This window comes from Bactrocera dorsalis, chromosome 6 (assembly GCF_023373825.1).
Source record: "Bactrocera dorsalis isolate Fly_Bdor chromosome 6, ASM2337382v1, whole genome shotgun sequence".
NCBI lineage: Eukaryota > Metazoa > Arthropoda > Insecta > Diptera > Tephritidae > Bactrocera > Bactrocera dorsalis.
The window spans coordinates 14708723-14723782 of record NC_064308.1 but is presented as its reverse complement, the minus strand read 5'-3'; the positions used below and the strand labels follow the sequence as shown (position 1 = coordinate 14723782).

The 15060-nt window shown below is 36.8% G+C and overlaps 1 protein-coding gene across 1 annotated transcript in view; it reads right to left on the bottom strand.

Annotated features, from left to right (window-relative positions):
- Positions 1-7862: 7862 nt before the first annotated feature.
- Positions 7863-15060, bottom strand: part of LOC125779137 (uncharacterized) — a 154822-nt gene continuing 147624 nt past the window's right edge. The window contains exon 2 of the mRNA XM_049459768.1: positions 7863-9703. The gene's annotated coding sequence lies outside the window, so the exon portion shown is untranslated. The remainder of the gene's footprint in view (positions 9704-15060) is intronic.

The following is a 15060-nucleotide window of genomic DNA, read 5'->3' as shown; positions in this document are numbered from 1 at the left end:
CAGGCCTTATGGCAGCTACAGCAGCTGGAATCTCGTACTTTAGATCTTGAATTTTTTCTGGATGGTTGGCGTAACATTTATCTTTAACAGCTCCCCACAGAAAATAGTCCAACAGAGTTAAATCGCAGCTTCTGGGAGGCCAATTCACATCACCTCTTTTGCTGATTATGCGATTTTCGAAGAAAGGGCGTAAAAGATTGAGTGTAGCGTTTGCTGTATGGCACGTAGCACCATCCTGCTGGAACCAAATGTTGTCCAAGTCTTCCTCTTCAATTTGCTTGAAGAAAAATTCGGTTAACATTACGCGATATCGCTCACCATTGATGGTTGCGGTTCCTTCTTAATTTTCGAAGAAAAATGGGCCGATTATTCCACCAGACCAAAATCCGCACCATACAGTGATTTGTGCTGGGTGCATTGGCTTCTCGACGATTACGTGCGGGTTTTCTGTGCCCCAAATGTGACAATTCTACTTGTTAACGTAACCATCGAGGTGAAAATGAGCCTCGTCCGAAAAGATGATTTTTCAGTAAAATTGACCATCCTCGGTCTAACGATCTTCTGCCCAATCTGCGAACTGTATACGGCTCGGGTGGTCAAGTGGCTTCAGCCAAAGTTGTTCGCGGAATGTTTAATTCTTGCGATCGACGGCGAGTTGAGGTGGATGGATTCTCACTAACATTTTCAGCCACAGTCGCAATATTTTCGGTTGAACGCGCGGGAAATGAACGTTGACGTTTTGGTTTATCCACCAACGAGCCAGTTTCACGCACACGCTTGACAAATTGTTGCACAAATTGAACTGATGGCACTTTTTGTCTGTCCATTTTTTTTGCCAAATTTCTCACAGTTTGGGTTGAAGACTCACCACTTTGGAAACAAGTTTTCAATATTTTCCAGTTCTCTTCTAGTAAATAGCGACCCATTTCGTAAGTTTTAGACTTTTTACTGAATATCTGTCACTTCCTGAATGGTATTTGACGGTTCCAATGTCGAAATATAGATAATTCAAATTTAAAACGATAGATGGCCCACCCGTTATTTATTTCAGGAACCAAAAACCAATAAGCGACATTCTTTTTGCGGGACGTCGAAATAATCAGCATTAGTATTAGCTCAAGAAGTTGAGTGTTATCATGAACGCTTTCAGTTCGCAAAAATTTAACAAAAAGTTTGGAAGAAAAAGTTCATCGGAATGAACAAAAGACTGAAGATTTGAACAACAAAAACCTGCCACTGAGTAAAAATCCATTATTTTGACAGCCTGTTGCACAGCATAATCAGCAATGAAACGGAAACGTATTTCCTTGTGTAGCACCTTCGGACCAGGTCATTAAAAGGCGAAATAGTAGCACTGCAAGGTGAATGGGACCAAAGCAACAAAGAATAAATCATGTTTCACACCAAAATACTTATATTCAAGAGGAATTAGAATATCGAAGGCTGATGGCATTAGAGATGCAATTAATCAATATGAAGAAGTCTATCGAATAATAGCAGGTAGAACAATAAAGTTCACATAGGAGCTTGAAAAGAGGAGCTTAGAAGATTCTTTCTTAATTAAGTTAATTCCTGTCTTTGACACTGTTCAAAAGAAAAGCCTTATGTAGCTTTTCAAAACCACAACTTATATTCACCCAAATCAAGGCAACAAATTTGGAATAATAGAGCCCTAGCCCTGCTTAATAAACATTTTTTTATTATTATTTTACATTCTAGTACCTAGTATATAAAAATAAAATACTAACAACAATTCTGGTATAAATAATTAGGAGAGATACTTAAAAGATAAATGTTAAGAAATGCATTTGCTGTTATTGCTGTCTTACTAGGTCGGAAGGCTTTTTGCGTTTCAACCTGATTTTTCGCCCAGCAGTTTTGATGAGTCCGGAGGCTTCCTCATTAACTGTGTAAGCCTCAGTTCGTGAGACTTTACTAATTTGGAGATTACCACTGAATTCACGCCTAGATCACGGTGCAGGTCAGCAGATTTAATGTACCAAGGAACTTTAACTAAAGTCCTTAGCACCTTACTTTGAAAGCGCTGTAAAAAGCAAATAAAGCATTGGCCCTAACACGCTTCCCTGGGGAGCATACGCTTTTATCGGTTGCAAGTTTAAGTATACATCCTCTTGTTTAATGCGGAAGTATCTATCTTTTAAGTACGAAGCAATTATTTCACAAAATTGTTTGGGTAGCATGTATTTCAATTTGAGCGGTAGACCCGTATGCCAAACTTTGTCAAAAGCTTGAGACACGTCCAAAAAGGTAACGGAAGCCAAATTGATGTGTTGGTATTAGGTGTTTATGAGCGATTATTGGCTTGAGCCTATTTATGAGTACATTCTCAAAGATTTTCGATAAAGCTGGCAGCAGCGAAATTGGTCTATATGATGTAACAGCGTGTACTGGCTTACCCGGCTTAGGTATCCTTATGACTTCAGATACTTTCCAAAGCGATGGCACGTATTTTAGGCATGAAGCACAGTTTATAATGTTTACAAGTTTTTTTATACAATTCTTTGGTAAATTGCATAATATTTCTCCAGTTATTACATCGTACCAAGGTGCTTTTTTGAGTCCTGTGTTCCCGATAAGATTTTTAATTTCTTTAAGAGTAACAGGAGAAGTGCTGATGTGTGGATCTAACCAACTATTTTCACAGTTTATCTCATAACCATCATTAGGCGTAAATGTGTTTCTCAAATGATTTGCAAATACGGCAGCTTTCTGTTCATTCATTTTGGCCCATGCAGTTTCGTTTAGTTTTAATGGTGCTACATGTTTTATTTGTTTATTAATATTTCTTGCAGCTTTCCAGAGTGAATAGTCGGTGGATTTATCAGCTGTGAGTTTTTTAGCCAGATAAGTTTTGAAGGAAAAAATTTTAAACTGTTTAATTTGTGTTCTTAGTTTCGCTGTACATTTATTAAGCTCAGTTTTGAGAGCAGAGGACCTATTTTGCTGCTATCTCCGTCGAAGCTTGCGCTTATTTTCTAAGATGTGTTTTGGGTATTTAGTACCACTTAGATTCACGCGGATATTTGGTGTACTCTTCCACGCAGCGTTTTGAATTATTTTTGTGAAATCTTCAACCTCACAGTCCAACTCAATACCAGTCGATATGTGCTTAAGCTTTGGGTCGACTTTATTCAATATACTTTTAAATTTATACCAATTAGTGTTTTAGTTTTAGTGGCTTTTTATACAGAGTTAGTAGCACTAGGGAGTGGCCAGAGCTGAGGTCTAAGCAATCTTTAATAAATAAATTGAGTTTCGGTATTTTATTGATTATAGTGGGTCTTCCTGTATAAACAAAATTGGATCCAACTACTTGTATAGCTTTGAGAAGTTCTCGACCTTTGGTTGTAGTTAAATGAGATCCCCAATGAGTGTTTTTTGTGTTAAAGTCGCCACCAATGATGTACCTTCCGTCATATTTTTTTTTTTTTAATTCATATACGTTTCTATTTTTATATTATGTCTAGGTGGACTATACAGAGCAAAAAGATACAATGGGTGATTGTGCAATTTAACTGAAATTGTTGTAGCTTGAATTTCTTCAGTCGCAATATTGCTTTTGATAACTATAGCGCTCCCTCCTCGTGCTGAGTTTGCCGTGTGTGGTGTGTGATATACTTCATAATTTTTAAATTTTAAAAATGATTGGTTCGTAAAATGCGTTTCAGATAAAAGACATATCGCTTATTTGCTGCAAGACCGGCATAAATCAAAAAACGTGATTTTTGAGTTAATGCTGCAGAATTGTTCGTTATATCATACTTCATGTTGAGTGAAAAATTCATATGAATACCTCTTATATGCTCAGCTTGAGAAGAGGTGTAAAGTTGTAGTCAGTTGAAAACTTTAAACGCGTTTTCTGGAGAATCGATTTTTTTGACTTATGCCGGTCTTGCAGCAAATGAGCGATATGTCAATATTTCTTTCGTGTAGAATAGCTTCAATAAACATAACAAAAGAATATTCTGTTACTGACTAAGGAAAAATGTACACACCTTGGAAGAAGATCCCCCACCTGATTTAATCTACATAAAATCAAATAAGAGGCTGGGTAATAAACAGAAGCTACAATAACAGATAAATAGATAATAACAATGACAAAACGAGGTGACATCCGAGTAACTGTCTATCTTTCCGGCCTTCCTTTTGTCTGTGGATGATATATGTTGATGAAACTTAGTATGCTTGTTCCTTGCTAAAAAAGGTACAAGTTCGTAGATGGGCGTAATGGGACCAATGCCACGCCCACAAAAAACCATTAACCGAAAACATATAAAGTACCATAACTAAGTATTAAATTAAGATATATTACTTCTATTTGGCACAGGGGATTGCAGTGGTAAGGGGCTTCTGTGGGTAAAAACTTTGAAAAAGTGGGATGGGCTCAGCCCGATTCCAATCAAATTTTGCATGTGATATCCTTATGATATTCTTATGTTACAGTACGAAATCCGACTATTTCCCATATAACACAATTTTAAATTCCATTTGAAAGTTTCACTTTTCAGTATACAAATCAAGAATGAACTACTACATCAGAATAAATCTTTGCACGAATAGTGCTTTCGAGGTGTGCTATCATATGTCCAAAAATTTCCTGAATCGAGCCAAAGAGGTCCATAAGGGCAATTTAAGATATAATACGTTTTATTCCAATTCTTATTGTAAACAATGTTTTTCTAACAACTTAAGCTATCGGCTGTGTTTCCCTTTATGACAATGGAAATGCAGTTATCTGGAAAAACTTTAATTATCTCAGACACTGATCCAATGTAACCATATATTTAGAAATAGCTGGTGAAACATGATTACTTATGAACGACTTCCTTCGCACATGAAGTTTTATAGTCTGATATACTTAGGTCATATAGAAGCTCTATTAGAAACAAAGAACATTCATGATGGACAAAGAGGACAGAGATGGACAATATACTAGGGATCGCTTTGAAAGTGGTTGCCGCCACTATCGATTTCGAAAATTTTCAAAAACTAAAATTAATTGAGTCAATAGATAGACTCGTGTACAAGAGCGATTAATACATTAACCGAAATACAATCGTAAAGTATGAAAAGATAAACAAATCGACACTGTATGAAACACTACTCGCGAGGGATAGAATTATAATGTCAGAGTTTGAAACATTAATGTTATCAAGTACACTCTTAAATATTCATGTTAACTCTGGGCTCAAATTGCGGGACTCGTTAACGAGCGAGTACTTGTATGAAACTGCGTAACGTATCGAGAAGCAGGATCACCGCACACGATTCGAACGAATAGAAGTTTATGGATGTAATAGAGAAGTGCTGCTCTACGAATTTACGAATAACATGAAGCGCGAAAACAAAAAAGTAAAGTAATCCCATGGCTTTTCCTGAACCAGCAGCGTTAGAAAAGGGATATTTTCCGTATACCGATTAAATTAGTACTTCATCTTATGGGAATTAAAATTAAAAAGGCATTCATCAACCGCAAAATTACCGATGCTTCAATTAGCAGCGACTTTGTCCCTTTTAGCGAGAGACGGCCGTCAACAATTAGTTGGAAATGACTTTTTAATTGGAATATGCCAAAGAAACGTGTAAAATTTCCTTACTTATTTTTATATTTAAATTTTTATTCAGCGCTCATCACAAGCCCAACCTGCACGACCCAACACATAAAAGGACGCACGACAGATGTTCCCTTAACGAAAGCGCAATAGATGCACTACAGGTACAGGGTGGGCCATATAAACTTTTAAATTTAAAAAGTAAAAAAAAACGGCTTGATATTTTTCAAAGGTCTAACATTTATTAAAAAGGTTGTTTTATGAAATTTATTTGTGGAAAACAATTTCGAACAAATGACCACGACGGCTGAGTTTACAGTAGCTTATCCGATCCACCCAATTTTGGAGTACTTTCTCGATGGTTTCAGGCCTTATGGCAGCTATGGTTGGCGTAACATTTATCTTTAACAGCTCCCCACAGAAAATAGTCCAACAGAAATAAATCGCAGCTTCTGGGAGGCCAATTCACATCACCTCTTTTGCTGATTATGCGATTTTCGAAGAAAGGGCGTAAAAGATTGAGTGTAGCGTTTGCTGTATGGCACGTAGCGCCATCCTGCTGGAACCAAATGTTGTCCAAGTCTTCCTCTTCAATTTGCTTGAAGAAAAATTCGGTTAACATTACGCGATATCGCTCACCATTGATGGTTGCGGTTCCTTCTTAATTTTCGAAGAAAAATGGGCCGATTATTCCACCAGACCAAAATCCGCACCATACAGTGATTCGTGCTGGGTGCATTGGCTTCTCGACGATTACGTGCGGGTTTTCTGTGCCTCAAATGTGACAATTCTACTTGTTAACGTAACCATCGAGGTGAAAATGAGCCTCGTCCGAAAAGATGATTTTTCAGTAAAATTGACCATCCTCGGTCTAACGATCTTCTGCCCAATCTGCGAACTGTATACGGCTCGGGTGGTCAAGTGGCTTCAGCCAAAGTTGTTCGCGGAATGTTTAATTCTTGCGATCGACGGCGAGTTGAGGTGGATGGATTCTCACTAACATTTTCAGCCACAGTCGCAATATTTTCGGTTGAACGCGCGGGAAATGAACGTTGACGTTTTGGTTTATCCACCAACGAGCCAGTTTCACGCACACGCTTGACAAATTGTTGCACAAATTGAACTGATGGCACTTTTTGTCTGTCCATTTTTTTGCCAAATTTCTCACAGTTTGGGTTGAAGACTCACCACTTTGGAAACAAGTTTTCAATATTTTCCAGTTCTCTTCTAGTAAATAGCGACCCATTTCGTAAGTTTTAGACTTTTTACTGAATATCTGTCACTTCCTGAATGGTATTTGACGGTTCCAATGTCGAAATATAGATAATTCAAATTTAAAACGATAGATGGCCCACCCGTTATTTATTTCAGGAACCAAAAACCAATAAGCGACATTCTTTTTGCGGGACGTCGAAATAATCAGCATTAGTATTAGCTCAAGAAGTTGAGTGTTATCATGAACGCTTTCAGTTCGCAAAAATTTAACAAAAAGTTTGGAAGAAAAAGTTCATCGGAATGAACAAAAGACTGAAGATTTGAACAACAAAAACCTGCCACTGAGTAAAAATCCATTATTTTGACAGCCTGTTGCACAGCATAATCAGCAATGAAACGAAAACGTATTTCCTTGTGTAGCACCTTCGGACCAGGTCATTAAAAGGCGAAATAGTAGCACTGCAAGGTGAATGGGACCAAAGCAACAAAGAATAAATCATGTTTCACACCAAAATACTTATATTCAAGAGGAATTAGAATATCGAAGGCTGATGGCATTAGAGATGCAATTAATCAATATGAAGAAGTCTATCGAATAATAGCAGGTAGAACAATAAAGTTCACATAGGAGCTTGAAAAGAGGAGCTTAGAAGATTCTTTCTTAATTAAGTTAATTCCTGTCTTTGACACTGTTCAAAAGAAATGCCTTATGTAGCTTTTCAAAACCACAACTTATATTCACCCAAATCAAGGCAACAAATTTGGAATAATAGAGCCCTAGCCCTGCTTAATAAACATTTTTTTATTATTATTTTACATTCTAGTACCTAGTATATAAAAATAAAATACTAACAACAATTCTGGTATAAATAATTAGGAGAGATACTTAAAAGATAAATGTTAAGAAATGCATTTGCTGTTATTGCTGTCTTACTAGGTCGGAAGGCTTTTTGCGTTTCAACATGATTTTTCGCCCAGCAGTTTTGATGAGTCCGGAGGCTTCCTCATTAACTGTGTAAGATTCAGTTCGTGAGACTTTACTAATTTGGAGATTACCACTGAATTCACGCCTAGATCACGGTGCAGGTCAGCAGATTTAATGTACCAAGGAACTTTAACTAAAGTCCTTAGCACCTTACTTTGAAAGCGCTGTAAAAAGCAAATAAAGCATTTGCCCTAACACGCTTCCCTGGGGAACATACGCTTTTATCGGTTGCAAGTTTAAGTATGCATCCTCTTGTTTAATGCGGAAGTATATATCTTTAAGTACGAAGCAATTATTTCACAAAATTGTTTGGGTAGCATGTATTTCAATTTGAGCGGTAGACCCGTATGCCAAACTTTGTCAAAAGCTTGAGACACGTCCAAAAAGGTAACGGAAGCCAAATTGATGTGTTGGTATTAGGTGTTTATGAGCGATTATTGGCTTGAGCCTATTTATGAGTACATTCTCAAAGATTTTCGATAAAGCTGGCAGCAGCGAAATTGGTCTATATGATGTAACAGCGTGTACTGGCTTACCCGGCTTAGGTATCATTATGACTTCAGATACTTTCCAAAGCGATGGCACGTATTTTAGGCATGAAGCACAGTTTATAATGTTTACAAGTTTTTTTATACAATTCTTTGGTAAATTGCATAATATTTCTCCAGTTATTACATCGTACCAAGGTGCTTTTTTGAGTCCTGTGTTCCCGATAAGATTTTTAATTTCTTTAAGAGTAACAGGAGAAATGCTGATGTGTGGATCTAACCAACTATTTTCACAGTTTATCTCATAACCATCATTAGGCGTAAATGTGTTTCTCAAATGATTTGCAAATACGGCAGCTTTCTGTTCATTCATTTTGGCCCATGCAGTTTCGTTTAGTTTTAATGGTGCTACATGTTTTATTTGTTTATTAATATTTCTTGCAGCTTTCCAGAGTGAATAGTCGGTGGATTTATCAGCTGTGAGTTTTTTAGCCAGATAAGTTTTGAAGGAAAAAATTTTAAACTGTTTAATTTGTGTTCTTAGTTTCGCTGTACATTTATTAAGCTCAGTTTTGAGAGCAGAGGACCTATTTTGCTGCTATCTCCGTCGAAGCTTGCGCTTATTTTCTAAGATGTGTTTTGGGTATTTAGTACCACTTAGATTCACGCGGATATTTGGTGTACTCTTCCACGCAGCGTTTTGAATTATTTTTGTGAAATCTTCAACCTCACAGTCCAACTCAATACCAGTCGATATGTGCTTAAGCTTTGGGTCGACTTTATTCAATATACTTTTAAATTTATACCAATTAGTGTTTTAGTTTTAGTGGCTTTTTATACAGAGTTAGTAGCACTAGGGAGTGGCCAGAGCTGAGGTCTAAGCAATCTTTAATAAATAAATTGAGTTTCGGTATTTTATTGATTATAGTGGGTCTTCCTGTATAAACAAAATTGCATCCAACTACTTGTATAGCTTTGAGAAGTTCTCGACCTTTGGTTGTAGTTAAATGAGATCCCCAATGAGTGTTTTTTGTGTTAAAGTCGCCACCAATGATGTACCTTCCGTCATATTTTTTTTTTAATTCATATACGTTTCTATTTTTATATTATGTCTAGGTGGACTATACAGAGCAAAAAGATACAATGGGTGATTGTGCAATTTAACTGAAATTGTTGTAGCTTGAATTTCTTCAGTCGCAATATTGCTTTTGATAACTATAGCGCTCCCTCCTCGTGCTGAGTTTGCCGTGTGTGGTGTGTGATATACTTCATATTTTTTAAATTTTAAAAATGATTGGTTCGTAAAATGCGTTTCAGATAAAAGACATATCGCTTATTTGCTGCAAGACCGGCATAAATCAAAAAACGTGATTTTTGAGTTAATGCTGCAGAATTGTTCGTTATATCATACTTCATGTTGAGTGAAAAATTCATATGAATACCTCTTATATGCTCAGCTTGAGAAGAGGTGTAAGAGTCACCGTGTAAGGTTGTAGTCAGTTGAAAACTTTAAACGCGTTTTCTGGAGAATCGATTTTTTTGACTTATGCCGGTCTTGCAGCAAATGAGCGATATGTCAATATTTCTTTCGTGTAGAATAGCTTCAATAAACATAACAAAAGAATATTCTGTTACTGGCTAAGTAAAAATGTACACACCTTGGAAGAAGATTCCCCACCTGATTTAATCTACATAAAATCAAATAAGAGGCTGGGTAATAAACAGAAGCTACAATAACAGATAAATAGATAATAACAATGACAAAACGAGGTGACATCCGAGTAACTGTCTATCTTTCCGGCCTTCCTTTTGTCTGTGGATGATATATGTTGATGAAACTTAGTATGCTTGTTCCTTGCTAAAAAAGGTACAAGTTCGTAGATGGGCGTAATGGGACCAATGCCACGCCCACAAAAAACCATTAACCGAAAACATATAAAGTACCATAACTAAGTATTAAATTAAGATATATTACTTCTATTTGGCACAGGGGATTGCAGTGGTAAGGGGCTTCTGTGGGTAAAAACTTTGAAAAAGTGGGATGGGCTCAGCCCGATTCCAATCAAATTTTGCATGTGATATCCTTATGATATTCTTATGTTACAGTACGAAATCCGACTATTTCCCATATAACACAATTTTAAATTCCATTTGAAAGTTTCACTTTTCAGTATACAAATCAAGAATGAACTACTACATCAGAATAAATCTTTGCACGAATAGTGCTTTCGAGGTGTGCTATCATATGTCCAAAAATTTCCTGAATCGAGCCAAAGAGGTCCATAAGGGCAATTTAAGATATAATACGTTTTATTCCAATTCTTATTGTAAACAATGTTTTTCTAACAACTTAAGCTATCGGCTGTGTTTCCCTTTATGACAATGGAAATGCAGTTATCTGGAAAAACTTTAATTATCTCAGACACTGATCCAATGTAACCATATATTCAGAAATAGCTGGTGAAACATGATTACTTATGAACGACTTCCTTCGCACATGAAGTTTTATAGTCTGATATACTTAGGTCATATAGAAGCTCTATTAGAAACAAAGAACATTCATGATGGACAAAGAGGACAGAGATGGACAATATACTAGGGATCGCTTTGAAAGTGGTTGCCGCCACTATCGATTTCGAAAATTTTCAAAAACTAAAATTAATTGAGTCAATAGATAGACTCGTGTACAAGAGCGATTAATACATTAACCGAAATACAATCGTAAAGTATGAAAAGATAAACAAATCGACACTGTATGAAACACTACTCGCGAGGGATAGAATTATAATGTCAGAGTTTGAAACATTAATGTTATCAAGTACACTCTTAAATATTCATGTTAACTCTGGGCTCAAATTGCGGGACTCGTTAACGAGCGAGTACTTGTATGAAACTGCGTAACGTATCGAGAAGCAGGATCACCGCACACGATTCGAACGAATAGAAGTTTATGGATGTAATAGAGAAGTGCTGCTCTACGAATTTACGAATAACATGAAGCGCGAAAACAAAAAAGTAAAGTAATCCCATGGCTTTTCCTGAACCAGCAGCGTTAGAAAAGGGATATTTTCCGTATACCGATTAAATTAGTACTTCATCTTATGGGAATTAAAATTAAAAAGGCATTCATCAACCGCAAAATTACCGATGCTTCAATTAGCAGCGACTTTGTCCCTTTTAGCGAGAGACGGCCGTCAACAATTAGTTGGAAATGACTTTTTAATTGGAATATGCCAAAGAAACGTGTAAAATTTCCTTATTTTTATATTTAAATTTTTATTCAGCGCTCATCACAAGCCCAACCTGCACGACCCAACACATAAAAGGACGCACGACAGATGTTCCCTTAACGAAAGCGCAACAGATGCACTACAGGTACAGGGTGGGCCATTTAAAATTTTAAATTTAAAAAGAAAAAAAACGGCTTGATATTTTTCAAAGGTCTAACATTTATTAAAAAGGTTGTTTTATGAAATTTATTTGTGGAAAACAATTTCGAACAAATGACCACGACGGCTGAGTTTACAGTAGCTTATCCGATCCACCCAATTTTGGAATACTTTCTCGATGGTTTCAGGCCTTATGGCAGCTATGGTTGGCGTAACATTTATCTTTAACAGCTCCCCACAGAAAATAGTCCAACAGAGTTAAATCGCAGCTTCTGGGAGGCCAATTCACATCATCTCTTTTGCTGATTATGCGATTTTCGAAGAAAGGGCGTAAAAGATTGAGTGTAGCGTTTGCTGTATGGCACGTAGCGCCGTCCTGCTGGAACCAAATGTTGTCCAAGTCTTCCTTTTCAATTTGCTTGAAGAAAAATTCGGTTAACATTGCGCGATATCGCTCACCATTGATGGTTGCGGTTCCTTCTTAATTTTCGAAGAAAAATGGGCCGATTATTCCACCAGACCAAAATCCGCACCATACAGTGATTCGTGCTGGGTGCATTGGCTTCTCGACGATTACGTGCGGGTTTTCTGTGCCCCAAATGTGACAATTCTACTTGTTAACGTAACCATCGAGGTGAAAATGAGCCTCGTCCGAAAAGATGATTTTTCAGTAAAATTGACCATCTTCGGTCTAACGATCTTCTGCCCAATCTGCGAACTGTATACGGCTCGGGTGGTCAAGTGGCTTCAGCCAAAGTTGTTCGCGGAATGTTTAATTCTTGCGATCGACGGCGAGTTGAGGTGGATGGATTCTCACTAACATTTTCAGCCACAGTCGCAATATTTTCGGTTGAACGCGCGGGAAATGAACGTTGACGTTTTGGTTTATCCACCAACGAGCCAGTTTCACGCACACGCTTGACAAATTGTTGCACAAATTGAACTGATGGTACTTTTTGTCTGTCCATTTTTTTGCCAAATTTCTCACAGTTTGGGTTGAAGACTCACCACTTTGGAAACAAGTTTTCAATATTTTCCAGTTCTCTTCTAGTAAATAGCGACCCATTTCGTAAGTTTTAGACTTTTTACTGAATATCTGTCACTTCCTGAATGGTATTTGACGGTTCCAATGTCGAAATATAGATAATTCAAATTTAAAACGATAGATGGCCCACCCGTTATTTATTTCAGGAACCAATAACCAATAAGCGACATTCTTTTTGCGGGACGTCGAAATAATCAGCATTAGTATTAGCTCAAGAAGTTGAGTGTTATCATGAACGTTTTCAGTTCGCAAAAATTTAACAAAAAGTTTGAAAGAAAAAGTTCATCGGAATGAACAAAAGACTGAAGATTTGAACAACAAAAACCTGCCACTGAGTAAAAATCCATTATTTTGACAGCCTGTTGCACAGCATAATCAGCAATGAAACGGAAACGTATTTCCTTGTGTAGCACCTTCGGACCAGGTCATTAAAAGGCGAAATAGTAGCACTGCAAGGTGAATGGGACCAAAGCAACAAAGAATAAATCATGTTTCACACCAAAATACTTATATTCAAGAGGAATTAGAATATCGAAGGCTGATGGCATTAGAGATGCAATTAATCAATATGAAGAAGTCTATCGAATAATAGCAGGTAGAACAATAAAGTTCACATAGGAGCTTGAAAAGAGGAGCTTAGAAGATTCTTTCTTAATTAAGTTAATTCCTGTCTTTGACACTGTTCAAAAGAAATGCCTTATGTAGCTTTTCAAAACCACAACTTATATTCACCCAAATCAAGGCAACAAATTTGGAATAATAGAGCCCTAGCCCTGCTTAATAAACATTTTTTTATTATTATTTTACATTCTAGTACCTAGTATATAAAAATAAAATACTAACAACAATTCTGGTATAAATAATTAGGAGAGATACTTAAAAGATAAATGTTAAGAAATGCATTTGCTGTTATTGCTGTCTTACTAGGTCGGAAGGCTTTTTGCGTTTCAACCTGATTTTTCGCCCAGCAGTTTTGATGAGTCCGGAGGCTTCCTCATTAACTGTGTAAGCCTCAGTTCGTGAGACTTTACTAATTTGGAGATTACCACTGAATTCACGCCTAGATCACGGTGCAGGTCAGCAGATTTAATGTACCAAGGAACTTTAACTAAAGTCCTTAGCACCTTACTTTGAAAGCGCTGTAAAAAGCAAATAAAGCATTTGCCCTAACACGCTTCCCTGGGGAACATACGCTTTTATCGGTTGCAAGTTTAAGTATGCATCCTCTTGTTTAATGCGGAAGTATCTATCTTTTAAGTACGAAGCAATTATTTCACAAAATTGTTTGGGTAGCATGTATTTCAATTTGAGCGGTAGACCCGTATGCCAAACTTTGTCAAAAGCTTGAGACACGTCCAAAAAGGTAACGGAAGCCAAATTGATGTGTTGGTATTAGGTGTTTATGAGCGATTATTGGCTTGAGCCTATTTATGAGTACATTCCCAAAGATTTTCGATAAAGCTGGCAGCAGCGAAATTGGTCTATATGATGTAACAGCGTGTACTGGCTTACCCGGCTTAGGTATCATTATGACTTCAGATACTTTCCAAAGCAATGGCACGTATTTTAGGCATGAAGCACAGTTTATAATGTTTACAAGTTTTTTTTTATACAATTCTTTGGTAAATTGCATAATATTTCTCCAGTTATTACATCGTACCAAGGTGCTTTTTTGAGTCCTGTGTTCCCGATAAGATTTTTAATTTCTAATGCTACATGTTTTATTTGTTTATTAATATTTCTTGCAGCTTTCCGGAGTGAATAGTCGGTGGATTTATCAGCTGTGAGTTTTTTAGCCAGATAAGTTTTGAAGGAAAAAATTTTAAACTGTTTAATTTGTGTTCTTAGTTTCGCTGTACATTTATTAAGCTCAGTTTTGAGAGCAGAGGACCTATTTTGCTGCTATCTCCGTCGAAGCTTGCGCTTATTTTCTAAGATGTGTTTTGGGTATTTAGTACCACTTAGATTCACGCGGATATTTGGTGTACTCTTCCACGCAGCGTTTTGAATTATTTTTGTGAAATCTTCAACCTCACAGTCCAATTCAACACCAGTCGATATGTGCTTAAGCTTTGGGTCGACTTTATTCAATATTCTTTTAAATTTATACCAATTAGTGTTTTAGTTTTAGTGGCTTTTTATACAGAGTTAGTAGCACTAGGGAGTGGCCAGATCTGAGGTCTAAGCAATCTTTAATAAATAAATTGAGTTTCGGTATTTTATTGATTATAGTGGGTCTTCCTGTATAAACAAAATTGCATCCAACTACTTGTATAGCTTTGAGAAGTTCTCGACTTTTGGTTGTAGTTAAATGAGATCCCCAATGAGTGTTTTTTGTGTTAAAGTCGCCACCAATGATGTACCT